A 26,871-nucleotide genomic window follows, 5' to 3' on the forward strand; every position below is an offset into this window, starting at 1 on the left:
CTTATGAAATCTCTGTGTGTTTTTTCATATGCGTAGCGTTGCTCCGTTCTCGATATGTAGATACTTGGTTACAACCTCCAGTCAGAGTTGCGTAGTCACAAATACATATTGAAACGGTGAGTTGCTCTCGACTTGAGGGTGTTTACCGCGATTGCAGGAGCGCATATATATGACGGGTAACCATTCTTCATTTCAGCTTGTGCGACGAATTATGCGGTGAAAGAGAAATGTAGTAATGAATTGGCTTAACTTCAGTACAGTTAACAAATTTTGGTCAAACGGAAAAGCATCCTTTGGCTGGTATTGTAAAATGACGCGAAACAAGAGGTAGAGACAAGTTGAGCACTTAATGAAAGGTGTGCTGACGTGATATTTTCAACTATTCCTTTTTTGCGTTAAATAAAGGTCTTATATCTCTAAACACTATAAAAGATATTGGCAAGCCTCATAGCATTTTAAGTATTTTTTATAATAGTTTTTGTGCAGTTAGTTTCGCTTTCGTTTCTCAGGTGATTATTGTATCTTGCTGTAACGCAGAATGTGGTCACGTGGGAGCGGGACACCGCGACGTATGGCGAAGTTTTGGCACACCACTGGCACACGCTCTGGCCAATGCCTCCTTTACTAGATGCCTGCAGCGTGGCTAGTTTTCCCGTCGTGGTTTTCCCATTGGAGCGGAGGTTCCTGTAGTTCGGCAGGCGCGGAGAGATGGCGCTCGCTGCCAACCCTACTCAAGAGCTGGTGCGCTCCGTACACTTGTGCGCCTCCGAAGCATAAACAGTGATGTGAGCGATGTGCGGTGTCGGGCGTGCGGAAAAGCGGACGAAAACATTGAACATGTGGTGCTACAGTGTGAGGGTATCGGGCCATCTGCCGCGCAGGGTGTATCTCTGGAGGCTGCTCTTCGTTTCGATCAGACTAGTAGAGAGGACGGTGCATGCGGTATAGAAAGAGCCGTAGCCACGGAGACAAAGAGGCGCCTTGAATGCTGGCGAGCATCAGTGTAGCGCATTGTCCTTTTTTCTCTTCTCTTTCTTTTGCTGTTCTTCCATTTTCCTACCTGTGCCTGCTTTGCTCGATAGGTAGGCAATAGAGCGTCAGTCTGGCTTGGACGTGGTTGCCACGTCCAACCGATACAAGAGAGAGAGGGAGAGAGAGAGAAAGGCAAAGGAAAGACAGGGAGGTTAACCAGAGATTATCTCCGGTTGGCTACCCTGTACTGGGGGAGGGGCAAGGGGGTGCTATAGGGGAGAGAAAGAAGGATTAAAAAATGGCTGTGGCTTAGCTAAGGTTAAGCCCAGGATGCGAAGCATACTAGCCTTTATTTTAGTGGTTGAACCACTGTTTAGCCTGGTGAACTGCTGTTGCTTGGCTATATTTGGTTCGGCTAGACGAAGAAACAACTCATGCAGGCGAGCGCACGAGCTGAGACCTGGCTATGTAGCTACGCGGCCGCAAGCATGCGCACGAGTTGAGCCTCCGCTTTTGCAGCTGTTATGACGTCATATGGTAGCTACGCGGCCGCGCGCGGCGCAGCAAGGAAGAGCGTGGTTGTGCGGCTAGTATGCTTTAATTACAAAGACGGCGCCGAATAAAACAACACACGAAGAAGGGGAACACGAGACAGCACGTAGGCGCCGTCTTTGTAATCATGCTTAACCAACTAGCCCACCAACACATGCTTAGTATGCTTCGCATAAAAGAAAAAAAACTACACGCACGTACACACAAACTGTTTCTGTGGGCACTGTCACGCAGCTTGCAAAGGCGTTTCTAGTGTTATGCAGTTTCACCGTACAATCCTGCGTCACACAGTGAATTCACAATCTGTCAGAAAGTCCAGTGTCTTTGAAATACCGCAGCAGCGCCTTCATAGCCGATCGCGTTGATGTTCGCGTAGGCCAGTTTCCAAGGATCTTGTTTTCTGTCATTGGGCGCTTGTCCAGTTTGTCTAGGGTGGCTGAAAGGACTTCGGGTTGAAGCGAGAGCACTGACAAAGAAGGTGCGCGATTGTTTCATTGCACCTGCAGAAGTCACAAAGTGGGCTGTTGGGCATTCCTATAAGAAAGGAGCACGCATTTGAAAATGCTACTCCAAGCCATAGACGAACTAAAGGGTGCAGTCGTATCGTGGAAGCTCGGGCGGAATACAGAGTTGTAAATTAGGGTCCAGGGTATGAAGGTGTGCACTTGTGAAATCGGATGAATTCCACTGAGCTAATGTCAGGTCATGTGCAAGTACGGCAAGTTGTTTCGCTGCGTCGGCTCTCGAAAGAGGAATGGCAGAGGAAAGAGGAAAGTACAGTGATGCTAAGGTACCTGCCTTTTGTAGCCGTGCTCGTACGTGTAGTCGTGTTACAGTAGACGCCAAATGCAGATGTCGTCGGCATAGATTGATACTTGAACTGCGGTGGGCAAGCATCTGACTAGGCCAACGAGCAGTAGGTTGAATAGCGTCGGGCTCAACACTCCACCTTGCGGTACTCTACGGAACGTTTGGTGTTGAGTCGTGGCGCCATCCTAGGTCATCACGAAGAAATACCTGTCGGTCAAATAACTGCACAGCCACTGAAAAGTGCAGCCACCGATTACAGCTTCAATCAGAGCCCCTATAATGGCATAATGTGCTATATTATCATAGGCGCCTTTTATGTCAAGGAATAATGCCGCAGTGAGTCGTTTCAGACGTTTTTGATGTTGAACAAACGTGACCCAATCGATGACATTATCCATGGACATGGAGGAAGCAAACTGAGGAGAGGCCCTACCCCCTCCGCGCGCTAGGAAAAAAGTGTGGAGAAAATGACGTAGTAGGTTCTCCTTTTTTTGCTGTTTTTTTTATTTCTTTGCTGTAGCGACCACGCCTTTCAGGCCACAATGGCGGCTTTGTTATTGTTGTGCGTGCTCACACGTGTTGCTCCGTAGGTTTCGTACCGTGGCAAAGGCGCCGTGCGGGCAGGTTTGCGTTGGTCTCCGTGTTTTGTTGCGCTGCGTTATCTGGACCATGCTCTACCGGATGTTGCTGTCGCCAGGTGGGACAGGAGGAACTAAAGTTCGTGAAATGAACGCGCATGCAACGCTGTACGCAATGTACCGCGCCATGGCAACGGCAACGGATGAAGGAATATCCGCGGGAAATTTTGCCCTCTTTGGCGGAATCATGCTAACGTGCGAACGATTGTTTAGTATTGCTGCGGAACGCGCGCGGCCGAGCAGTACGGTTGCGCACAGCGCGGAGTGGTTTCGTGAGAGATGTTAACAAGAGAGGAGAGCTGGCCCGATAGGCGGAGCAACGCCATGAACAACGCCAACTTCCGGCTTCACTTTAGCTTCACAAAGAGTGACGTCAGGGCCTCTCCTCAGTTTCCTTCCTCCGTGTCTATGGATGAGCACCCACGCCGGCAGCCAGCCATAGCATCTGGGTACACGTTGTAATTTTCCAGGTACCATTCCAGGCGCGTCAAAATAATTCTTTCCACTATTTTCTTTATGCAGCTGGCCAGAGCGATGGGGCGGTACGATGACAAGTTTAACGGTGATTTACCAGGTTTGAGAAGTGGAACCAAGCGGCTGCATTTCCATTCACGTGGAACAAAACCGTTGCGCCAAGACTCGTTGTAATCGTTTAGCAGCATGAGTCGTGCTTTCTGCCCAAGATTGGCGAGCGCCGCATAGGTAACCCCGTCCGGGCCAGGTGACGAAGAGCGCCTGCAAGTCGCCAGTGCCGCTTCAAGCTCCTCCAGCGAAAAAATTACATCCATGTGGGAATCCCTTTTCACAGGAATGGAATATGGTGTAATTGCGCGTTGGAGCTGCGAGCTGGCATGTCTTGAGCAAAATTCTTCAGTAATGTCTATTTCGCTGCGACCTTGGTGCAAAGCGAGGGATTTGAAAGGAACGCGCTGTTGCGGTGATACGCGAAGTCCACGCACAGTTCTCATATATGAGATAATCGCTGACGTGAATCCAACGACTCACAGAAACGTTTCCATCTTTGAGATTGTAGTGCACCAATGCGGCGTTGCATCTTCTTTTGCATCCGCCTTGCCTCTCTGAGATCATGGATGGATTTGGTTCTCCTGTATCTTCTTTCAGCCCGCCGGCGAATTGCTCGTAATCGTTGCAGTTCGGCTTCGAATTCTTCGTATTTCGGGAAAGGCTGAAAAGCACGTGTAGCATCTTGCATGGCTTTTTGAATTTCGTGTTCCAGACTTGAATGGCTCCCTTGCTGACATACTTCCTCCATGTGCGACGGAAACGCCGACCAGTCAATTCTCCGGAGGGTCGTGGAGGGGCATTTAGATAGTCCCTTGATCTTCAGGTACGTCGGAATGTGATCGCTTCCATGTGATTCAATGTCTGGAAACCATTGGAGCTTTCAAGACGCCGAGAAAGCAGGGTCAAGTCTAGGCAGCTGCTGTATGTAAGCCCGCGTAAATATGTTGGACTACCATCGTTGAGGCAGTAAAGGTCGTGCTGTGTGGCAAAGGATGCTAGTCTCCTTCCCCTGGAGTCCATCTTCAAACTCCCCCAAAGCGGATGGTTAGCATTAAAATCTCCGGTGAGAATTGTAGGGTCGGGTGTCGCTGATAGCACGTCGTGCAGTCGTTTAGAGTCGAAGCCACGTGAAGGAGCAATGTAAACAGCGATGAGTGTGAACCTATGCTTATTCGTTTTTACAATTAAACAAACGTATTGGTTGTCGTCGTGAGGCGGGACTGGGTGCAACACGTATGTCAGATCACATCTAATATATACAATTACCTTGCTCACATCACCACAGCTAGAAGACATGAATGCTTCATAGCCAGAAATGCGTACAACATTCTGCACGTTCAGTTCGCAAATTACGAGGATGGGAAATCGGCTTTCGAAGACATGGTGTCTAAAATCTGAAATTCTCGATTTGAGACCACGGGCATTCCACTGCAAAAGAGATGCTTTCTTGACTTCCTTGTGGAAGGGCAGCGAGGGGCGGGCCATGGTGCTATGCGATGCTTTCAAGTATTGAAATTAGCGCGTCCAGCACTTGCAGTGCGCTACGAGCAGCCGGAGTGTCCATGTTTGTCAGTAGTAGAGGCATGACATTCGTGAGGGATTTGAGCATAGCAGTCACTTGTGAGTCCTTGTCTCGCATTTGGTCAACTGAAGTGACATTTGACGTTAAGTGGCGAGTCGTGTGCTGTGGCTCTGGCGCGTGGCATGTCTTCGGCAGTGCTGGCCACACCTCACTTGATGAAGCAGGAATAGAAGGGCCGCTTTTATCGTTGACATTCGTGCTCTTACTGGTGACAGATGGAACAGGAAGCGGCGTTGCCGCACGAGACTTTTCCCTTGAACCGGAGGAGGATTTCGTGGACTTTCGTTTCCGGGAGCGATGTAGCTTTATCGCTGCCGAACATCTCTGTGATGATCCGTCTCTGGCCATTTTTCGCAAGATTTTCTGCTCTTTCTTTAGGCGTGGACAATCTTTTGAGGATGCGGCGTGCGAGCCTTGACAATTTGGGCACTTGAGCTCTGTTGCACGGCAAGTGTCAGTGTCGTGTTGTTCGGAACATCATGGGCATGTCGCTGTACTTCGGCAGAGAGCATTCACATGTCCATTTCTTTGACACCTTCTGCACTGAAGTGGTTTGGGTACGAAAGGTCGTACCACATGCCGAAAGTGGCCGACCTTTACATGTGATGGTAGGCAGTAACCTTTAAACACGAGCCTTACAGAAGTCGACTTGCCAAGGCGCCGAGCTTGTAGTAAGGCGACACCATCTTTGGTAGGTTTGATTAAAATTGGCAGGTCACTGTCGCTAATCGATGTGTCAATATCATAAACGACACCAGCCGTGGTTTCGTTGTCCTGCGGAATGAGGTAGGGGACATTGCTGTTGCCCAGGAGCTTTACTGCCATCAAAGCATTGATTGCGCTTTGGTTGTGGACATCAATAGCCAGGACGTTCTTTCGAGTATTAATTCTGATATCCTTGATTTCTCCTCGGACAAGAGCCTCCAGAGAAACGGAAATCGCTTGTCTATTAAGGCGGTTGAGGTTGTCGGCAGGTGTGTCCGGCACAAAAAGAATTGTGTGCGCCGGTGGCCTTCGCTATGGCATGACGCTAGACTTACTTGGACGAAGACCGTCCGCTGATGTTTCTTCTCTTGGCCTTGCGATGTACCACTCTTTCGAAGCCTTCGTCATCTGAGGCGTTATTGCTTGAGCAGGAGCACAGCACAGTGTCCTCGCTGTCAGCTTGACTAGGAGGGCAATTTCTCTTCCTTGGGCCGGTACCTGCCGAAGCAGTCACGTCGCGTCGGCATTCTGCCGATTCCACTTCAATTGCCATGGCAATGGGAGCGGCGTCTCCCAGTAAAACACGGGAAAAAGCCACAACATCATCAATTTACAACCAGACCACAGCGGAGGAAATGGGACAGCGTCTGGGCCGTAGACTGTGCGCTTCTTTAGGCCTGCGTCCTACCCCCGCTGCAGAGCACCAACCGTGGATGAACACGTGCGAAGTAGCTCCATTTATAGCGGCCCTTAGGCAGGCAATTCTCCGCATGGCAGGACCAAAGTTGCGGATCAAACAAGTACGGCACCGCCACTACGCCAACTAGTGGCCAGTACTAGACGCCATGGCCAGTATCACCGCAAAAGGAGCTTCAGGGTCGGTTTGCTGAACATGAATGGTGCCCGCCGGGAACAGAAGTGGATAGAGCTATATAATGTGCTAAATGCAGAATATATATATATCTATGCAGTTACAGAAACACACCTCTGCGATATGGAGCACCCCCCTGTGCATATTGGATGGCATTGGGCAGGCAAGAACCGAACTGGAGATGACCGGAAGGGTGGTGGAATTGAGCTACTATGGCATCAGGATATGCAGTGGCAAAGTGTAGATGATGACGGTGTGGATCATCTGTGGGCCCTGGGGGAGGTTCGCAGGCCTACCGCTGTGTGTGTGGTGTATCTGTCAGTCGGAAGCAAACAACACACGGCCAACGTTCAGCTGGTGGAGAGCATCCTGAGGGACGCAAGAAAGTTGGCGGCAGATAGACAGATCATCATTGTGGGTGACTTTAATGGGCACATAAATGAACTGGATGGGTTCACAGATGGAAACGAACACCTCTTGCTTCGAATGACCGAAGAAATGGAACTAGTTGTGGTGAATCTGGGACCACATTGTCGTGGCCAGGTAACCTGGTGGGCCCGCGGCAGCTCCACATCCATTGATTATACCCTGGTGTCAACAAGCCTAGATAGACATTGACGAGGAAGGTTTATACAGCCTGGGCAGCGACCACAATAGGCTGCTACTTGAGTTCAGCTGCTCCAGTAACTTGGTGCCTCATGACCAGTGTCCAAAGAAACGGGACAAGTACTTGCCCAGCCGAGCTGCTCCAGATGTTTTGGATGAGTTTGAGATGAGTGCACTGAGAACTAGGGCTGAGACCTACGATGATTTTGTGGCAGCCTTGCACTCAGTCATGCAAGGGTACATGGTGTGGGAAAAGCGCGGTAGACGTGTAGTGCGCAAACCTTGGTGGGATGCAGAAGTGAAAGCTGCATGGCAAGCTCGCCGGGAAGTCAACCGCCAACATCGATCACTTGTCAAGAAGGGAGACAAAGAGGCATGCTTGGTTGCCTGGACTCACTACCTTGAACTCAAACACAAGCTGCAAACGCTGATAGAGTCAAAGATCGCCAAATATAATGTTCACCTAATTTCCTCTCTAAAAGCGGAAGGTAAATCTGCAGGGCAGAAGTTCTGGCGATATGTCCAGTCCTTGGATTGGAATGGTAGACCCTCTGTTCAATTTCAAAATTCGGACACCGGAGAACCAATTACAGAGCTTGAAAAACATCTCACCTCCCACTTGCGCCGCTTATATGGCCAAGAAGAGCCGCAGCTGGAGGAGAGTCATCCCAATGTGTCTGAACACGAGACTTTTCCAAGAGAGTTGCCAGACGAGGGTTTGGGTGTGCGGTGGCAAGTCAGCGGAGGTGAAGTTGATCGTGCATTGAAACATGTCAGTGCCCGTACAGCAGCTGGACTGGATGGCCTGCCAGCAGGAGTACTTAAAGGTTTCGGTAAGGAGACGAAGAAACAGCTTGCTGGACTGTTCACCGAGATCATTGAAGGTGCGCCAATCCCAAGGGACTGGCAGCTCGGCCGTGTGGTTTTTATACCGAAGAAAGGATGCCAAGTTAATCTTATTGAAGATTACTGCCCACTAACAGTTACCAGCGTGCTCTACAGGCTATTTGCAGTAATCTTAAGAGTGGATAAGCAGGTGGGCAGAGGCAACTGAGGCATTTGCTTACGGAAATGCAGAATGGTTTTCGTCCAGGTCGACGGCTAGAGGACAATTTGTTTGTGCTTAGTGAGTGTATGGCGATTGCCAAGACAGAGAAGCGCTCCCTCCTGTGCTGCTTTCTAGATGTAGAAAAGGCATATGACAATGGTACCACACGCTGCACTTTTTGACTGCCTGTCTGCAATGGAAATCTCGGCTACATTACTTTCTATAGTGCAGATCCTGTACAGAAACAACATTGCCATTGCTCACTTTGGGGATGCACTATCTGCACCTGTCAAGGGGACGAAGGGACTACACCAGGGATGTCCTCTATCCCCACTGCTTTATATACCGTATGTGGCCAACCTAGAACGCAAACTTCTCAGCAGTGGCCTCGGTTTCCAGCTAAAGCTTAGAACAATGGGCATGGATGAGAGGTGTAGACTACCTGGTCTCGCCTTTTCTGACGATGTTGTATTGATGGCAGATTGCCCTCAGGACCTACAGGCGCTCATTAACATCTGTCAGGCACAGATAAATCGCCTTGGGCTCTGCTTTAACTGCAAAAAATCTGCAATAGTCCCCCTCGCGGGCCCAGGCATGAATGAGAGCGATATAAGGCAGGGAGACGAGGTTCTGATGGTGTGCTCGACATGCAGATACTTGGGAGTCCTAATATCAAGTGAACCGGAGCTGTGGGGCCACCAAGAGGACATCCTCCGCCAGAAAGCACTTCGGGCGCAATGCATCCTTCGTCGACGATGTCTGTGGGGCTGCAACCGGTTTGTGATGGTCCGCAACTTATGGAAAATCGTCCATGTACCGGCGCTAACGTTCGCAAATGCTGTGCTCTGCCTCTCGGCGCCCACGCGGGAGTGGCTGGAGCGACGCCAGCGAGAGGCTGGTCGGATAGCTCCTGGCTGCCATGGTGTGGTGGCCAACGAGGCTATACAGGGCGACCTAGGCTAGTCGAGCTGTGAGGCTCGGGAGGTGGTCAGCAAAATCGTATACCGTGGCCGCCTGCTCGACATGCTTCGAGAATGGTGGGCGCGGCGTGTATTCGATTACTTGTCAGCGACATGCATGCGCACGCCGTGGGTGAGGCGCCTACACCGCATAGAAAGTAAATATGGCCTGTTTCGCTCCCCTATCTGTGCAAACTCACCGGCGGATTGGATAAAACAGGCGTGGCAACGAGTACACGATGAAGAAGAAACACGTTGGATGTGAAATATGGCAGCGAAGTCGACATTGGCTGTGTACCGATGTCATAAGAACTCTATTGGCATGGTGCACCTATATGACAATTCCCTCGGGAATAGGTTGCTCTTTGAAGAAAGAGCTGGTGCGCTCCGTACACTTGTGCGCCTTCGAAGCATAAACAGTGATGTGAGTGATGTGCGGTGTCGGGCGTGCGGGCAAGCGGACGAAAATATTGAACATGTGGTGCTACGGTGTGAGGGCATCGGGCCATCTGCCGAACAGGGCTTATCTCTGGAGGCTGCTCTTGGTTTCGATCAGACTATAGAGAGGACGGTGCATGCGGTATAGACAGAGCCGTAGTCGCAGAGACACAGAGGCGCCTTGAATGCTGGCGAGGGGCACTTGCGAATGGACCCCAATGACTGTTTATCAGTGTAGCGCATTCTCCCCCTTTGTCTTCTCTTTTAGTGTTCTTTCCTTTTCCTACCTGTGCCTGCTTTGCTCGATAGGTAGGCAATAGAGCGTCATTCTGGCTTGGGCGTGGTTGCCACGTCCACCCGATACAAAGGGTTGGCCACAAGATTATCATCATCATCAACTTCTTGTTGCGAAGGGAGTGACAATTACTACACTTTTAAGCAAAATTACACCCTTATGCCACACAACGATAACCGTCATCTGTTTTGTCCGCATTTCGTTTCTTTAACGCGGCGAGCCCGGTACTTCCCAGTAACGAACGGCATGCGCGTTATCAGCATGACGTAGCATTCGCGACAGGAAAGTAGCGGACGCGCCGTTTTCAAGAAAGGAAACGCAAGCAAGGCAGATGACGATTATCGTTGTGAGGCAGAGGTACACCCCAAAGGGTGTAACTTTGCCTACACACTCTTAGAAATATTTACACCCTTTGGGGCTTATCTTGTCCCACAACAATAACCGTCATCTGCCTTGCCCGAGTTTCCTTTCTTGAAAGCTCGGCACTCGCTACTTTCCTTTCGAGAAGCTGCGTCACACTGATAACGCGCATGCCGCTCGTGACTGGGAAGTACCGGGCTCGCAGCGTTAAAGAAAGGAAACGCGGGCAAGACAGATGACGATTATTGTTGTGGGACAAGATACGCCCCAAAGGGTGTAAATATTTCTAAGAGTGCATTCTTAGAAATATTTACACCCTTTGGGGCGTATCTTGTCCCACAACAATAATCGTCATCCGTGTTGCCCGCGTTTCCTATCTTTAACGCTGCGAGCCCGGCACTTTCCAGTCACGAATGGCATGCGCGTTATCAGTGTGACGCAGCATTCTCGACAGGAAAGTAGCGAGCGCCGAGTTTTCAGGAAAGGAAACGCAAGCAGGGCAGATGACGAGTATTGTTGTGCGACAAATATACACCCCAAGGGGTGCAACCGTTTTAAGAGTGTAAGAGTGTAGGCTGGTGAGTGCTCGACTAATGGCTTGACGAGAGACCGTGGGTCCTGCCTCCGGGATCGCTACAGTTGCCGCTAAAATCTCGGACGCAAAAAAAAAACGTGGTTCCAGTTTGGAGCAGCCGCCGCAAGTAGCGCTCGCAGCTGACCCTGGTGGAGAGGAGGAAAGAGGAGACGGGCCGAACCAATTTCTCAGCTCACACGGCAGGCATCTTCAAAAGGAGGCATTGCTCTGGTTCGCTCGGCTGCCGCCATGAGGGCCGTTGTCAGAGCGAGCCGCAGAACGTGTCAAAACCAACGAGGTTTAAAACAACAAAAATTGTGCTGTGGAGCTGATGCCCTAAAGGTGAAGTCAGCCACCGTTAACATGCTAGAGGAATCGATTAACGTTAGCATTCGGCAGAGAACGGGAAGCGTTTTCTTCTCACTTCCATTGGCTTTACCACGGCCAATTTTGCCGCACGATGCTTCTTGATGTCTCTGTTTGTGTCGGTGGTTCTAGGATAAAACTTGAACGTCCTGCCAACTTGTATATGAGATCACCACTACTCAGCCAAAGGCAATAATTTAGCCCGAAACAACGAACTTTAGTTTTCCATTTAGTCTAAAACTTATATTACCAGAGCAAAACCAGTTGAACTGCGACTATTCTCCATGTAGTTCAACACGCTTTCAAGGGTGAAGTAAGGGCAATCGCTGGCTCCACCTCTGCTGGTAAACATGTGAGAGGGTTGCCCCTGCAGAATGTTTTTTAAAGACCTCCCTGGTCAAAACGTCGAAATGTCCTGTTGCTACGTGACCACCTTCTGCTTCATGACGTCACGAGACAGTAGAAACGAAACCCGAAGCTGGCTGTAGAAAAGGTATTATAATAAAATTTTTATATTTTGTTTAGTTATCTAGATACCCTAAGGACCCTGTATAGGGCACTGCATAAGTGGGGAGCAAACAAGAATCAGTTGATCAGTAATAAGTCATACAATGCATAACACGCTTATAACAAGTTATACAAACAATAGGTATAGTGAAAATAAAAACGAGATGTTATACAACGCTTAACAGATTTTATAAGTTATACAAAGAAATAAGCATACTAAAAATGATACACACTAGTTGAGCTAAAAAGAAGCAAGAACGTTCTAACGAAGCTGAACAGAAGGAAATTATTTACATCAACGACACTAAATTGTCATACTTTCAACATCTAAAAATTCATTAATGGTTTCCAAAATTCTTCCAAAGTGTATTTAAGGGGTTCTGCGGCTTACCAGTATTTTCCTCTGGGCTTTAGAGGTACCGGACCTTTATTTTACGCAAAAATTAAGAGTCGAATGCATCATGACAGTACTCCTTGACGTTAAAGCGCCCCTCACCATGCCCCATAGCAAACTTTGGTTATACGCTGGAAGTTGTTCCGTGTTCTCTAGGGAACGCTCTGCCGCCAAAAAAAAAATCAAATCGGTTCATTAATAGCTGAGATAGAAATATTTGAGTGCCGCGAGCCCATGATTTCACGAGGCGAGCTTCACTGCCAAGTGAGACACTCTCTCGACTTGCCCTGTCTAGCCTCCGCAAGCGAAATTCTTTCCCTGCGTTCCGAGGATCGCGTGACGCATACCTCACGGGTCCCGCCTCCTCCTCGCTTTGTTGCCGCGCGGCGCACTTCCGCTAACGGCGTTTCGCGCAGCGCTCGATTTTGCGCGCTGTACACGAGGACACCTGATTAGCGGTATAAGTCAGTGCTACACGAATACTGAGACAGACAAAAGCTGATCACAGAGCATGATCCCGCGCTGGAACACGGTAGAAAATGACAGTCTACGCTCGCGACTGCACGAGGCGGGAGCAAGCAGACGAAATGGAAGCACACCTCTCTTGCTGCGGTGCGAAGTAAAACAAAAACACGCAGACATTTGGTTTGCATGTTCTATTATTTTTCTAAGCTTTAATTCATCTATTCAAGCAACCTATTACACAAATAACCGATGTTGCCTTGAATAATCCTTGAAGTCACGTGTCACTATGAGCGACGTCGCAGCGCAAAGACGTGTACGTACGTAGGCGCACTATATAGCACGTGTACGTCATCCTCCGGCTTCGAGTGCGGCGGCCGCGAGAAGGGAAAGCGACGTTCGGTTTGAAATTTCAGACCTTTGCTCGGTGCGTAGCGATGTAATACTTTGCAGACACGATCGTTATCGCGCAATGTATGCTCTGCGCTTGTTAACTCAAAATGGCCAAACCTGGTGAGGGGCCCTTTAAACAACTGGTAAGCAGCGGAGGGATATAGATCTACGAGCCTCGTCTATCAGGTCGCAAGTGAATGCATCGTTTGCGATGGTCTAGCTACGCCGTATTCTTGGTTTCAAGGTGGTGAGTGTGGGACATTGCCAAGTTTTGCCAGGTTTTGTTGAAGGGCTCGAATAGAAGGGGCAGTGGCGTACCAACTATTTTTCGAGTGGGGGGAAAACCATCTCTCTCTCTCTCTCTCTCTCTCTCTCTATATATATATATATATATATATATATATATATATATATATATATATATATATAGAAACGAGAAGAAAAGGGGCTAACAGAGGGGCCCGATTTTTATTAGTCCTATCATAAGAAGCCAACAAACACTGACACCAAGGACAACATAGGGGAAATTAATTGTGCTTAATAAATGAAATAAAGAAACGATGAATTAACGGAAATTAAAGTGGATGAAAAAACAACTTGCCGCAGGTGGGAACAGAACCCACAACCTTCGCATTTCGCGAAGGTTGTGGGTTCCGGGCGTATCAACCCGGGCGTATCAATTGCGGAAGCGCTGGAAGCCGTGGCCTAGTAAAGAAAAGAAAAAAAGAAAGAGAAAAAAGAACAGAATCCGTGGCCTAGTCGTTTAATCGCTCTCACCGTTCGTTCCGCGCCATGCTGGCAGCGGTGTGATGCCGTTCTGCTTTATACTTTTTTAACGCTACGCAGGACTGAGTTCGACAGTCTCCCCCCAGAAGCCGAAGCACAATAGTCAAGATTTAATTTCAGTTTCAGTTTCTTCAGGAAGACTCCTCAAATATTATATTTCTTTATTTGTGCTTCCTAAAACATCAATGGGTTGCTTATTTGTTAAGTCATTGCTTTTATTATCAGATTTTATTCCTTGGACAACATAACAAGCATACGCATGTCTTTGTGTTATGTTGAAAAACATACTATTGTGCCTTGTAGCATGGACATGTTCAGGAATTCTGAACATTGCACCTTCACCATCCTATGGAACTTCACGGCAGTGCACATGCGTAACTGAATGGGCTAAATTTTAAACACTTTTATTTCTATATAACACGAGTATTAACAAGTTTCAACTTTCTGCGCCAGGAGGGTAGTCCTTTGTAACAACACATGCATTTATGGCACTTATTAGGAACATGGGTGCTGCGTTAAAGCAGTGTTTTGGTCGAGGATGGACGGTTATGTCCCACGACAGGAGCAAATGGTTTTGCACCCTCTCAGAAGAGGGCACATTGACTTGAAGCGCAAAATTTTAACCGTAAAGCGATTTATTACAGCTGGAGTTCTGAACGGTAATTGTCGAGCGACCGTCATTCAGTCTATTTGCACGCGCATGTTTTTGCGAGGCAGCAGGGCAGGAGAGGGAGTGTATATGCCTGTGCACACCTTGAGCGTTCGTGTGTGTGTACTTGTATTTGCATGTGCGCGCGCGTTTGTGTCTCAGTATTTCAATATGCATGCGTGCGCACGAGTGCGCGTATGCGTGTGCGAGTATACGCGCGTTTGTGGGTGCGTGCAGTTCCGTGTGCATGCGTGCGTACATTTTTGTGCATGTGTTCATGCGTGGGCGCGTGTAAATGTGATTGCGGGCGAGCATTTGTCATATCACTGTGTGTGTTTGTGTGTGCGTGTGTGTAAGCGAGTGAGCTAGCGAGCATTTCGCCGCTTACACCTACACTTGCGGATGAATGGGAAATAGAGTTTATTTAACCCTTTACTGCTCAATTTTTTCTTTTGCCATAAAATTATTCATGTTGTTGCAGGGAACCATTACAATAGCTGTACTAGCAAAAAAATATCCTTAGTGGACGTTTACAGTTTGTATTGACAGAAAAAGGGTACGTTGCATATTTGCAACAACGTGCACATAAAGAAAAAGTTGAGGAAAGCCTGGCTTATTGCGTTTCAAAGTGTAACATTTATTTACATGACAATCAGCAAGGGGGAACCCATCGTACAATAGAAAGCTGTTTCACTTGCTTGCTGAAAAAGCTTGGTTCTATACCTTGAGCAGTAATCAGTAAGTAATGAGAAACGGTGCACTCATTTTGTAGTGTAGCACACAAAAAAGCAATCGCTTTTGTTTGTGGAACAGAGATGCACTCCACACTTAACGCAGTAGCTCATGCAGATTCCTGTGCAGCCAGGAAGCTTGCAACGCTGCCGCTTCTTGCTCCAAAGAACCCAGTGACCAACCTGATGAAATAAATGAAAATAATGAGCACTGAGACAAAGCTCCATAGATGAGAAATAATACCTGATCTAGCCTTACATCCTGAGTTGGAGTTGGCGCTGATGGTCCCCTTTTTTTCTTCTCATCAGAGGCTTGTTCTACTGACTCATTGCTAGGCCTTCCTCGCTTCTTCAGCGCCTTCTTCCCAGCCTTGCAGAGTGATGCAGCCAGGTCCATCTTGAACTCAGCCAACGGAAGTAGCCTTTCAGCGTACTGATCACGTTTTTTCATGACATTCCTCTTGTAAAGCAACCAAGCATTTACAGTTGTCAAGTTAAGGTTTGGCAGAAAACACGAAAATAATATCTCTTCGACCTCAGGTAGGGAGGGTATACATGAAGATGAGGAAGTTCAAAAGATCGACGCCTCCCATGTGCTTGTTGTAGATGGTGATCACTGCAGGGCATGGTATCTCACTCCGCTCTTTTTTTTTGACGATTATTCCTTGACGCATTTGTAGCAGGCTGTGTTCCAACAAAGGAGGAGAGCAAAGTCACTGCTCGGGTATCTTGCCACCATGTACATGACAGTTCAATTCCATCCACAACTGCAACCCTCTCTTCAAAATGTCCTCTTCCTTTTTTTTTCATTTCCTGCTGGCTAGGCAGGCTCACTCCAGGGACCCGGTTTGTCCGCACAGTACCAATGCAGTGTACAGAGTCCTTTTATACACCTGCAAACTTGGGCAGTTGAAATAGTTGTCGAAGTACACTTTGTGGTGTACGCCTCTCGGAATCATTCTACTCAAACGAACAACAAAATTTCCACTCGCTCCACAGTCAGGCTCTCCTGAAAATCTTTGCGCCGTGTTCTCCTGTCCGGCATACACCTCCAATTTGTACGAGAACCCGCTTACACCGGAGAGCACAAAAACATTGTAACCTCATTTTTTGAGCTTCTTGGGACAGTACTCTTTGAGGGAGCTTCTACCTTTGAAGGGTATAATATGTTCATCAATATACAGATGCTCTTCAAGAGGCACAAGCGACAACTGTTCATTTATGGTATCAATGAGAGGACGCACCTTCGCAAGCCGATCTCTTCCTGGAGAGTCCTTTGGGTCGAGTGTACTGTTTTCAATGAAGTGTATGTTATGCTTCAATTTTTCAAAGCGGCCCACCGGAAAGTTGTCAGTCACTTGGCTAACCCTGGTTTCTGCACTCCAGTACCACCTTGAGTTCCTCGTTTGAGTGATCGACATCCACATGCACGTCCCAATAAACATTTCGATCTTTTCTGCGGTAGTACAAAGGGGCTGACTCACGTCATTCTGGAGCGTATACAAATTGCTCTGATCGGCAATTAGCGAAATCAGCGAGCCGGGGAAGAGAAACTTGAAGTATTGGAATGGTATCTCTAGTTGTGAAATGTACGCTGGGAGTTCACTTTGCCCGGAGAACTGAACTGTATGCGGATCTCTCATTAGATTCGCCTTCTTCCAAATGATCCTTCTCTTAGCTTGTATAGGGCGGTGGTCAGGTTCAGTTCAGTTTATTGTCCTTAAAGACCCCCAGAGGGGGTATTACATAAGGGGTGGGTTTAACGTAAGTTCCACATTTGGTACACTTCATTAGTTATATTCAAAGTGATCAATCACACGCTGTAGGAATAAATACAGGCAAGTGTTGCTAACAATGTCAGCAGGAAGGCCGTTCCAGTCTTTAGCTGCCCGAGGAATGAACGAGGCGGAAAGATGAGTGGTTCGGGCACGTGGGTGTGCGACTTGCTGCGGATGACTGGTGCGGTGAGAGATGCGTGCCGCAAGAACGATTTATGGCGCATGACGAAGGGTACTGAAAAATAACTTGTGATAAAGCTCAAGACTAGCAAAGCGTCGGCGATTAGATAGTAGTGTTAGTCCGGATTGTGTTTTAAGTGCGGAAATACTGACATCATATGAATATTGCGAGTGAATGAACCTAGTAGCGCGATTCTGAACAGATTCAAGTGAGGTGATAAGATATGTTTGGTGCGGGCTCCAGATGGCAGATGCATATTCAAGTTTTGCTTGAACAAGGGACTTGTAAGCAAGCAGTTTTACGTTTTGAGGTGCCTGGCGGGGATTACGTTTTAAACAAACCTAGTGTTTATTAGCAGATGATATGATGTTAGAAATATGTTTATGCCCAGACAGATCATTGCATACAGTGACACCTAGGTATTTATAGGACTCTGATAGTTCGAGAGGCATGCTTCTAATTTGGTAGGGAAAACCAGGGGATTACTGCTATGAGTGAAAGACATAACTTTACATTTTTGTACATTAAGTTTCATTAACCAATCGTCACACCATGTTAGTATGTTGGCGAGGTCTTTCTGCAGGGCTGTTTGATTGCAGGTGTTACGTGCAGTGCGAACATACGGATATTACAGGACACACGTGAAGGTAAGTCATGATTATATATTAAAAATAATGGAGGGCCAAGAACCGATCCTTGAGGTACGCCTGATGTTACTGGCACAGGGTTAGACAGGTGATTATTTATAATGACAGATTGGGAGCGGTTGCTAAGAAATTCAATGATCCAATTCAAAACATCAGGATGTAAGTTAAGTATTGTAAGTTTCAATATTAGACGTTGATGAGGAACTTTATCGAAGGCCTTAGAGAAATTCAGGAAAATTGCGTCAGTCTGTATGTTACTGTCAAGGTTAGTGTGAACATCGTGCAGGAAAATGGCCAGCTGTGTTTCACAGGAGAAACCTTTGCGGAATCCGTGCTGGGCGGGATAGAAAAAGTGATTCAAGTCAAGAAAATTCATAAGAGAGTAGATGACATGGTCCATGATTTTGCAGGAGACGCTTGTTAGGGAGATGCCCCATCTCCCTAACGGTAGTTAAGAGGCGAGTTTCTGTTACCTGATTTGTGGACTGGAACGACCTTCCCAATTTTCTAGTCATCTGGAATGAAACCTGAAGAAAGAGCCTGGGCAAATATCAAAGACAAATATGCTGTAGAAATAAGCTTAGTGTTTTTCAAAATTTTTGAGTTAATCTTTTCCATGCCGGAAGATGATGAACACTTGATTTTGTCAATGATCGCACAAATACCGTCTACATTGAAAGCAATGGCTGGCATTGACGAGTTTATACTAAGCGATGACGAAACGGGGGGCACATTAGATTCGTTTGTGAACACAGAAGCAAAGGCCGAATTAAACACGTCGGCGCAGTCGGAATCGTTAATAATTTCGTTCGATTCGTTATAGTTATCTTAATAGTGCGCGTTTCGCTATTGTTTATAACTCTCCAAAATTGCCTCGGGTTATTGATTAGTATGTTTGGCAGATTATTGAGATAAAAGGAGTGTTTAGCGTGACGCAGAGCGTCAACGTAGCTCTGTTCGGCTTCATAAACATTTATCCCATGCGCATGGGCGTCCTCTCTGTTTGGCGGCGCGATACAGACGCTTTTTTTTGTTTTCTAGGCGTTTTAAGGCCTTTGTGAACCATGGTTTTTGCTGATAAGAACGAAAGGTGACTTAAGGAATGAATTTATTTGCAAGATCACTTTGTTTTTGAAGCGCGTCCAATTGCTGTTAACGGAATTGTCTTGAAAAGTTGATTAGAATACAGGAAAGAATGTATTCATAGCTTCAGTTATAGCTTCGTAATTTCTTTTGTCGTATAGACATATTGTTTTCTTAAAGGTATCCCGTGTCAACAAATTGAACGAAAAAGTGGCATAGATGACTTTGTGATCACTGATCTCAGGCAAATAAGAAATGGATGAAACGCTGTCAGGGTGGTCGGTTAGTATGAGATCGAGGACGTTAGCAGTTTGCTGCGAAGTCCGGGTTGGTTCAGTTACTAGCTGGGAAAGGTTAAAGTTAAGGCAGAAATCGACAAAATCGTTGGCCTCTGTGTGTCCGGATACCGAAAATGATTTTATGGTACGCCAGTCTATTTGTGGGAAGTTAAAATCACCGAAGAGCAGGATTTGCGCGTTTGGGTGGGTGGTTACTAGTTCACTTATGACGTTGTTAAGTTGATGGCAGAAATCAGAAGTAGCACTGGGCGGTCTTTAACAGATACCAAGTAGCACTTTTTTTGGATAGATATGCATTATCACCCACAACATCTCAAAATCTGATGTAACGTTAATTAGCGATCATGGCAACTGCTCGCGAACAGCGACTAGTACACCACCACCACAGGTTCCTGCGCGGTCGTTCCGATAGAGGCAGAAACCGGGCAGGTCGGCTAAACTTCGTTATCAGTAACGGCGCTGCTCAGCCATGTCTCAGATAGTAATAGTATGTTGCTACCGGTTGATAAAACTATGTTCGACACCAATTCACGTTTTGGGAGGAAACTGCGCACGTTCGTGTATATTATAGAAAGCGAAGCGCTATCTCTGGAGCAAGTCGGTGTTATGTTATTTTTCTGTTTGGGGTGATGTAGCTGCTATGCCAACTCTTTGACACTACTCGAGGCGGCATCAAAGGTGTATCTTCTTGAACCGATAAAATGTCTTAAAGCGGAGAGAAAACGGAACGCCTTGACCTCTTGCGAACGCAACGAAATGTTTTCGGGAATTTCGTACTGATCACGAAAAGTCCTCGCTAATACTGTAGTCAGTGCCCTTGAGCTTTCGGCCACCCGAAAGGATGTTAACTTTGGTTTTATAGAAAGTAAATTTTGCTGTGAGGGGGCGAGAGTAATTGGGGGAGTGACGACCGATTCGATGTGCACGTTCTATTTCTTTTGGTCGGTGGTTAGTTGCAACCTATCGCGGCAAAGTTCCACAATCAATCTTTCGGAGTCGACAGTGGTTTCCGAGCTGGAAGGGTCAGGAATGCCGTAAAAAATTACGTTGTCCCGCCGTGAGCGATTTTCGGCATCGTCGATACGTGCTTCGAGCTCGGAAATACGAAAAATAGCCTGTTCAGTTGTGGTGCACATTGCATCCACTTCGTTTCGAGTGGGCAAAAGCGTCTGCTAGTGACCCTCAAGATCCTTCATTCGTTTGCTTAGATCAGTAATTGCTTTGTCGGTAGAAGTAAGTTGTGACTTAAGACCATGAATTTCAGTGATCAGCTGGTTCAGGAATGTCAGGACCCGGGTTTGTTTCCACATCACCGGCCAAAATCAGCAAGGCATGAATAATATGAGCACACTCGACAGCAATGGCAGCACAGCCGTGCGGGCTCGGCAACTGCATCAGGAAGTAATTGCTAGATTTTTTAGCAAAGAGAGCATATGGTTGACTAACCTGCATTGCAAGAGCAAAAGGTTTAGCGAGCTGTGCAGATGCGCAGTCGCCGAGCCCACAAAGCTGTGTCGACGGCCGCCCCCAGCTTATATCTGGTGACTGGGTGCGACTGTTTTCACAACAAATCCCTGCAGGGGCGGAGCCTCGCATCGATGACGTATCACCATTTTCTTTTTTTCCCCCTCTGTTTGGCGGCGCGGTCGGTGTGCGGCGCTTCAGTTCGGATCAGCTCACCCCACGTGAGCAAGAAGTTGGCGCGCGTATCATATTTGCGGAGTGCATTGTTTTGTTTCACACGGAATGCAACGATGAGCGAGCCTGACCGACAGAAGGTGATCGAAAAGTACCTCCAAGGGTTACATCATTATGAAGACGGCTACTCCCATGGCTACCTGAAGTCAGACGATGAGCTTAAGCTTTTTGAGAGGTCCTTGGCTGCCGTCAACGAGAGGTATGCTTGTGTGGATATCAAGAGACCTGAACAAGCCGTCTAAATGTAAGTAGTATCGACTGCTTTTTAATGTTTCGCTCTGCGCATAGATTTATCATTGTAAAACGAAGTAGTAATTTTAACCAGGGACTCCACCTGGCAGAACGACTTGTTTTCAGTTGCGGTTAGTGCGCAACACTAGACAATTGATGCATCTTGATTCGCCTTTTTGAAGATGGGGTTATGTATTGTTCTGGTTACCGGTTCAGAGTTCCCCTAGCACCTATTTAATTCGGTTTGAGTGGAGTATTGTTCTGGTTACCGCGACATGACCCGATTTTCAGAAATTCCGATAAACGTAAAATTAACAACTGTTATTTTTCGGTTTTCAGTCATGATTACAACCGCGCACGCAAGGTAACCACGAATACAAAAAATGAAAGGTCTGCCCCTGTGCTCTTTACATATTTGATTTGAATTCAAGACAGAGCTGCGCTTGGGCGTTTGTTTTGTATGCATCCGCACTTTTTTTTTGAACATTGAAAAAGCAATCGCGCGCAACACGAGACACTATTTGCGGTGGGGCTGTACTCCATGTCATGACACGGCCGTGTGTGCCATCCGTGGTCCTGCTAGAAGTGTGAATTGGACGTCTAGAGCAAGGCATAGGCCTGATGTTGAACTCTGTATATGAGCTGAAGCTGCAGCGTCGAGTTTTTTGTCGTATTATATTAAAATCCGAAGGCCCAACCAAACTGTAGCATGTTCGTGCTGCTTTTAAGTTCTCACTTTTTAAAACCATACACAAAGTATGGGTAATTAATAATAGTGATAATTATTATTCTCGTTGAGGAGAGCCAGATTTTCTTGCTAGAGGCAGTGCATCTTAGTTTCTTTGCTGCCATTACATTACACAAACTAAAACTACATTTGATATTGCCCTGTGCCATGCATAAATCTAGGCACCTTCATTAAATCGTCTTTATTGTTTATTTTGAGCCAATGTCGTCTTCTCCATGATCCACTCCGGGTGCAGAATCTCTCTAGACAATGTACCGTTTGTGGTGGTCAAAGAAACCGTCAAAGTCTGCATATTTGGAACGGAATACTACAAAAAGACTCCAGAGAAAAACAAAGACCAGGTATGTTACATGATGATGCACTTGCGAACGTTTCAGTATCATGCAGATATCCAGCAGCGTTCCAAATTTAAAGATTGTGTACAGGCAGTGTAAAGAGGATTTACTTTATGTTACTTTAGGTTAGGTTACTTTAGGTTTACACCAGAAATAAATATTCTTGATTTCATTTACAGGGTTCAAGCACCGCTGACTGGCCGAAGGAGGTGTACGAGAAGAAGCGAATGAACCTCCAAGGCACAAAGAAGAAAGGGTGTGCAGCAACAATGAATTTGAAGTGGATTAAATTGTACCCAGATTTCCAGGTACGTAATGTGCAACCACAAGTAAAAAATGTTTGCAGGTTATTTTCTGGGTACCTTTATCATGGCATTTGTGTCTGCAAGCAGACACAAACAAGCAGTTCTAAAACATTACTACATTGTCCTTGCAGTGGCTCGTGAGAAATTTGTAGCTGACGTCCACTATCATTGCTTCTACTTCTGGTGATAGTAGGGAGTTTTAGTAGAGGGATCCGATAAGGATGCCTTCTCTCCCCTCAGACAGCCCTGAACACGCGTGGTGCATCGTTATGGTATCGTTATCGGGGCTAAAGAACGGTCTGGTAAAACTCCCTAATATCGGCTTTTCCTGTTGCTCTTGGTGCGCAGTGCAGGCAAATTTGTCGTGGCATAAGATGGGGCACGTTAGACTTGGTTGACGTATGCTCAATGAAAGGTTTGTTTGAGCTAGTTGGTTAACTAGCTCAAGCAGCAATGATCATTATGGTTAAAAACAGCGTGCCAATATGAGGACAAAGTGAAGACGAGACAGAAGACAGCACTGAACTAACAACAGAAAGTTTATTTCCACTATTTCCAGTATAAATACGAGTACAAGTGGGAAATAGCAAAACAACAAAAAAAAAACAGTGCGAAAGATAAAGAGTACAACACATACAGTCTCGGCATCCAAGCCGAGGCTGTATGTGTTGTACTCCTTTTATCTTTCGCACTGTGCTTATTTTGGTATTTCCCACTTGTGTATATAATGGGCAAGTGGAGATAAATTTCCAGTTGTTAGTTCAGCGCTGTCTTCTGTCTCGTCTTCCCTTTCTTCTCATCTTGTCGCACTGTTTTAAACCATAAAGTATGCTCAATATACGTAACAATGCCTACTTTCTAGGTGGACCTTCCCCAGCCATGCGGCCAGACAAAAGAGGGTCGGCTGAAAGCAGACAAGGCCAAGCAGCTGCAGGAGGTGCTTGACGCAGAGCAGCAGACTGTTGCCAAAGAGACGCGGATATACATTAAAATTGCCAACTGCGGTTCCCATCGTAACCATGGTTTCGAGGACATGGAAGCTTTTAGCCAAAACATGGACAGGAACATTGCTGAGCGAATTCAAATGTTGGCAAGGGAAGGAATTACATCTGTATCAGATGTGAAAAAGTGTCTGCACTATTACGTGCACGACGTACTTTTTGCAAACAAGGAAAAGCCTGATAGCAGCTGCAGGGCCTTCTTCCCAACACATCGTGATATCAGCAACCAGATCCAAGCGGTTCTTAAGAAAGACCGCTTCAGTACAGTCGATCAAGAAAATGCTAGCATCCTTATTGAAAAGATCAGGGGTGAGCAACTCGAATCCTCCATTTTCTATCGGCCAGCGATGCAGCAGCAGCACCAGCGATGCAGCAGCAGCGAAGTATGTACACGCTTTTCTCACTCAGCCTCACTCACGACGACTGTCGATCTCATTTCGCCGAGTCAAATATGAGAATATTGGCTCAGGCAGTATCCAATATACGACGACCTCGCGGGCATAGAAAACAACATTCAATAATACGCGCAAACGGTACCTGCCGTTTCAGTCACGCGCTGTATTTCGCTGCAGGGCTGTGCACCGAGGGCGCGCGACGCTGCCAGCAGCTTTCGACAGATGGCGAAACCCGTCTGCACTCGGATCCGCTTTGCGCAAGAATATTTTCGCTCGCTTGGCGAGAGCTTCCTCCTCGTGTATGACCGACGCCAATAGTCACCGGAGAGAAATCCGGGGACCTTCTGTTGCGACTCAAAATGTGCGCTTGGCCAGGCAGTAAGTACACTGCTAAAATATGTTTTGTGAGAAATGTCCCCAAAAAGTATGCCGAGTTTTGTAAAATAAATTTTGCATTCGCTTCTGTTTTCTGCTAGCTTGTTTTTCGGTGAGTTCACCAAAATACATCTGTTTATTGTTTTCCTGTAACTTTGCAGAAAAAGAACTGTTATATGTAGTTTATTCCATTTAAGGGAGTAACTTTTATTCACCAGATGGCTGCAGCTTCTATAGTATGTCGTACGAAAGAGTAAAACGCTGGGATGCACTGTTGCCAGCATATGGTATACATGCACATATAAGCACACTACATAGAACACATGAGATATGACCTCCCCTCACAAGACATCTGGCGCCAACTCATCCGGCACTACGCGTCACATCCAAGTATTTACTCAACGAGTTGATACAGTCATGCTCTTAGCGCTATGACTCGCCCTCATAACAGCTGTATCTTATCCAGAAACTAAGACAAATTGGTTGTGCATGCGAGGTCTATCTACCTATACTTGCGTACTGGTGAAGCTACAGAGAAATGTTAATTAAGGATAGTGAAGAGACGAAGAACTCTCATATCGCTCACAGTATTGATGACACTGTTTATCACTTTACTGCATTGGGACCAATTATGTTAAAAATAATAATTGCGTGATTGACCTAAACAGAAAGTATTTTTTGTTGAAGAAATTAACCTTTGTTTCTTTTATTGAAAAAGAAGCCCGCCGATAATTGCAGTAGCCGCATCGATTGGGAAAACGCTGCTATAATCGCTATATAAGGAAAAGAATCTGGTGAAACGACTTTAGTTGGAATCTTTAATTATTTAAACGACGGACAACAGGATCAACAGGACTGACGGAAATACGCCTGCTAATTACATCCCTTCCCTACGTCACATTTTGGCATAAAAGCGACTTACGGCTCTTGCCCGCTGTTAGCGGGACCAAGGAACCCGAACAAGTCTCGAAACGTCTGTGTGTGCCCGATTCAGAGGCCGATACAGAATCTGTAATGCCGAAGTGTCAGTTTTTTCTTTTTGTCGTTAGTAGTTGGCTTGTGGCACTCGGGCGCACGTAAAGTATATTCGACGAAGCCAAAGTGCTGAAAACTTTAGATATGTTGACGATTTTTTAATTATTTTAAAGAAACAGGTTTCCTCATCTTACCCACAAATAGTGGAAGAAGTTTTATCTCATTTTAAACTATTTGGAAAAGGTTTGGACTTAGCGAGGATAGGTGGGCTGCGCTCTTGGGCAGCCCCGAACTCAAGGACCAAACCCTGGCCGTCCAGAGTGCCCGCGATCGGGCCGTCAAGCTCGGCTTGGCGGTCCCTACGTGGGACTAGCCGGGTGGCGCGGGGTCTCCCCTGCGTCTTCTCTGGACTGAAATAAAGTTACTTCACTCACTCACTCACCCATGAGCTTGCCCAAGGCAACAGATTGCATTTTTTAGACATTGACATCACCCTTAATGACCAAAGCTTTTGCTGGATGTATCGCCCTCGCGCACAAAACGAACTAATGCCCTATGATTCCTCCCATTCAAAGACAGTAAAGCGCGCCATTGCTCAGATGTGCCTGGAAGCGTCGCTGAAGAAATCTTGTTGCCATAAGGCAGAGGAAAGCTTTCACACCCAGATTCGGAAGTTGGAAAAAGCAGGCTTTCCAACCTCTATCTTAACCGGAGTAGCTGAAGCCTTGCTGCGAAAATTGAAAAAAAAGGAAAGTACAAAGAAGGGCGACCAAGATGACGTCCCCAGAAGCAAAAGTAGACCGGTTGTCATCCCGTGCCCCCATAAGGTAGCGCACAATTTGAAGCATGTAGCGACAAAATATAAGGTTCCTGTGGTTTTTTCCGCCCCAAAGAAACTGGCTGGCTTGTGCGTTAAAACTGATCCGAACAAGGTAAACAGAACTGTCTGTAAAAAGAGACATGCAGCTCCGCTTGTTAAATGCCCCGTGGGAGTCGTATATCAGATACCTCTCGCTTGTGGAAAGAAGTACATCGGACAAACCGGCCGTTGTATTAACGACCGATTAGCGGAACATAATCGGGATTTTAAAAAAGTGGCACTGGTTCTCATCTGCCGCATCATTGTAAAGCCTGCGGAGAAGAAAAGAAGATTAAGTGTGCGGCAAGGCTGAAAGAAGCAAAGGTTTTAAGCAGAAGTAAGGACCAGACAGCCCGTGAACTGTTGGAGGCCTACTATATTGAAAGAAACTGTAGCGATTGTGTTAGCGCCCCATCTATCTCCATTTATAAGAATGAAACTGCTTTTTTAGATACACGTGCGTGAGATGCGTGTGTACCTCACCTATCTTTATCCGCTTTTTGTAAAAACCTCGTGCGCATGTGTGGTTCTTGCTACCCATCTTTGTTTGTCCTTATATTCATTCGCATACGCGGTGAATAAACAGTTGGAAGTTGCACCTGTCCCGTCTCGCTTGCTGTGTGTTGTGTTTTTTCGGCGCTATAACCCTCTTCTGGAAATATGGACACTCCAGGCGCATTTCTGCCGTCGTCGTTGGCGTCGCCGTGGTGTTGCGTACTGACATTTTTCGCGGCGATC

The 26,871-nt window shown here is 46.8% G+C and overlaps 1 protein-coding gene, 1 long non-coding RNA gene and 1 pseudogene across 6 annotated transcripts in view; 1 reads left to right on the top strand and 2 right to left on the bottom strand.

The window, feature by feature from the left end:
• Window positions 1-26,871, bottom strand: part of raskol (Ras GTPase-activating protein raskol) — a 249,508-nt gene that overhangs the window by 191,968 nt on the left and 30,669 nt on the right. The gene's annotated exons all lie outside the window — the stretch shown is intronic.
• On the bottom strand, window positions 15,254-15,816 carry LOC139055757 (uncharacterized; annotated as a pseudogene).
• On the top strand, window positions 20,944-23,601 carry LOC139055759 (uncharacterized). Its single transcript, XR_011511916.1, has 3 exons — window positions 20,944-21,153; window positions 22,403-22,531; window positions 23,391-23,601. It is a non-coding gene; the product is annotated as an uncharacterized lncRNA (long non-coding RNA).

Source organism: Dermacentor albipictus, chromosome 1 (assembly GCF_038994185.2).
Source record: "Dermacentor albipictus isolate Rhodes 1998 colony chromosome 1, USDA_Dalb.pri_finalv2, whole genome shotgun sequence".
NCBI lineage: Eukaryota > Metazoa > Arthropoda > Arachnida > Ixodida > Ixodidae > Dermacentor > Dermacentor albipictus.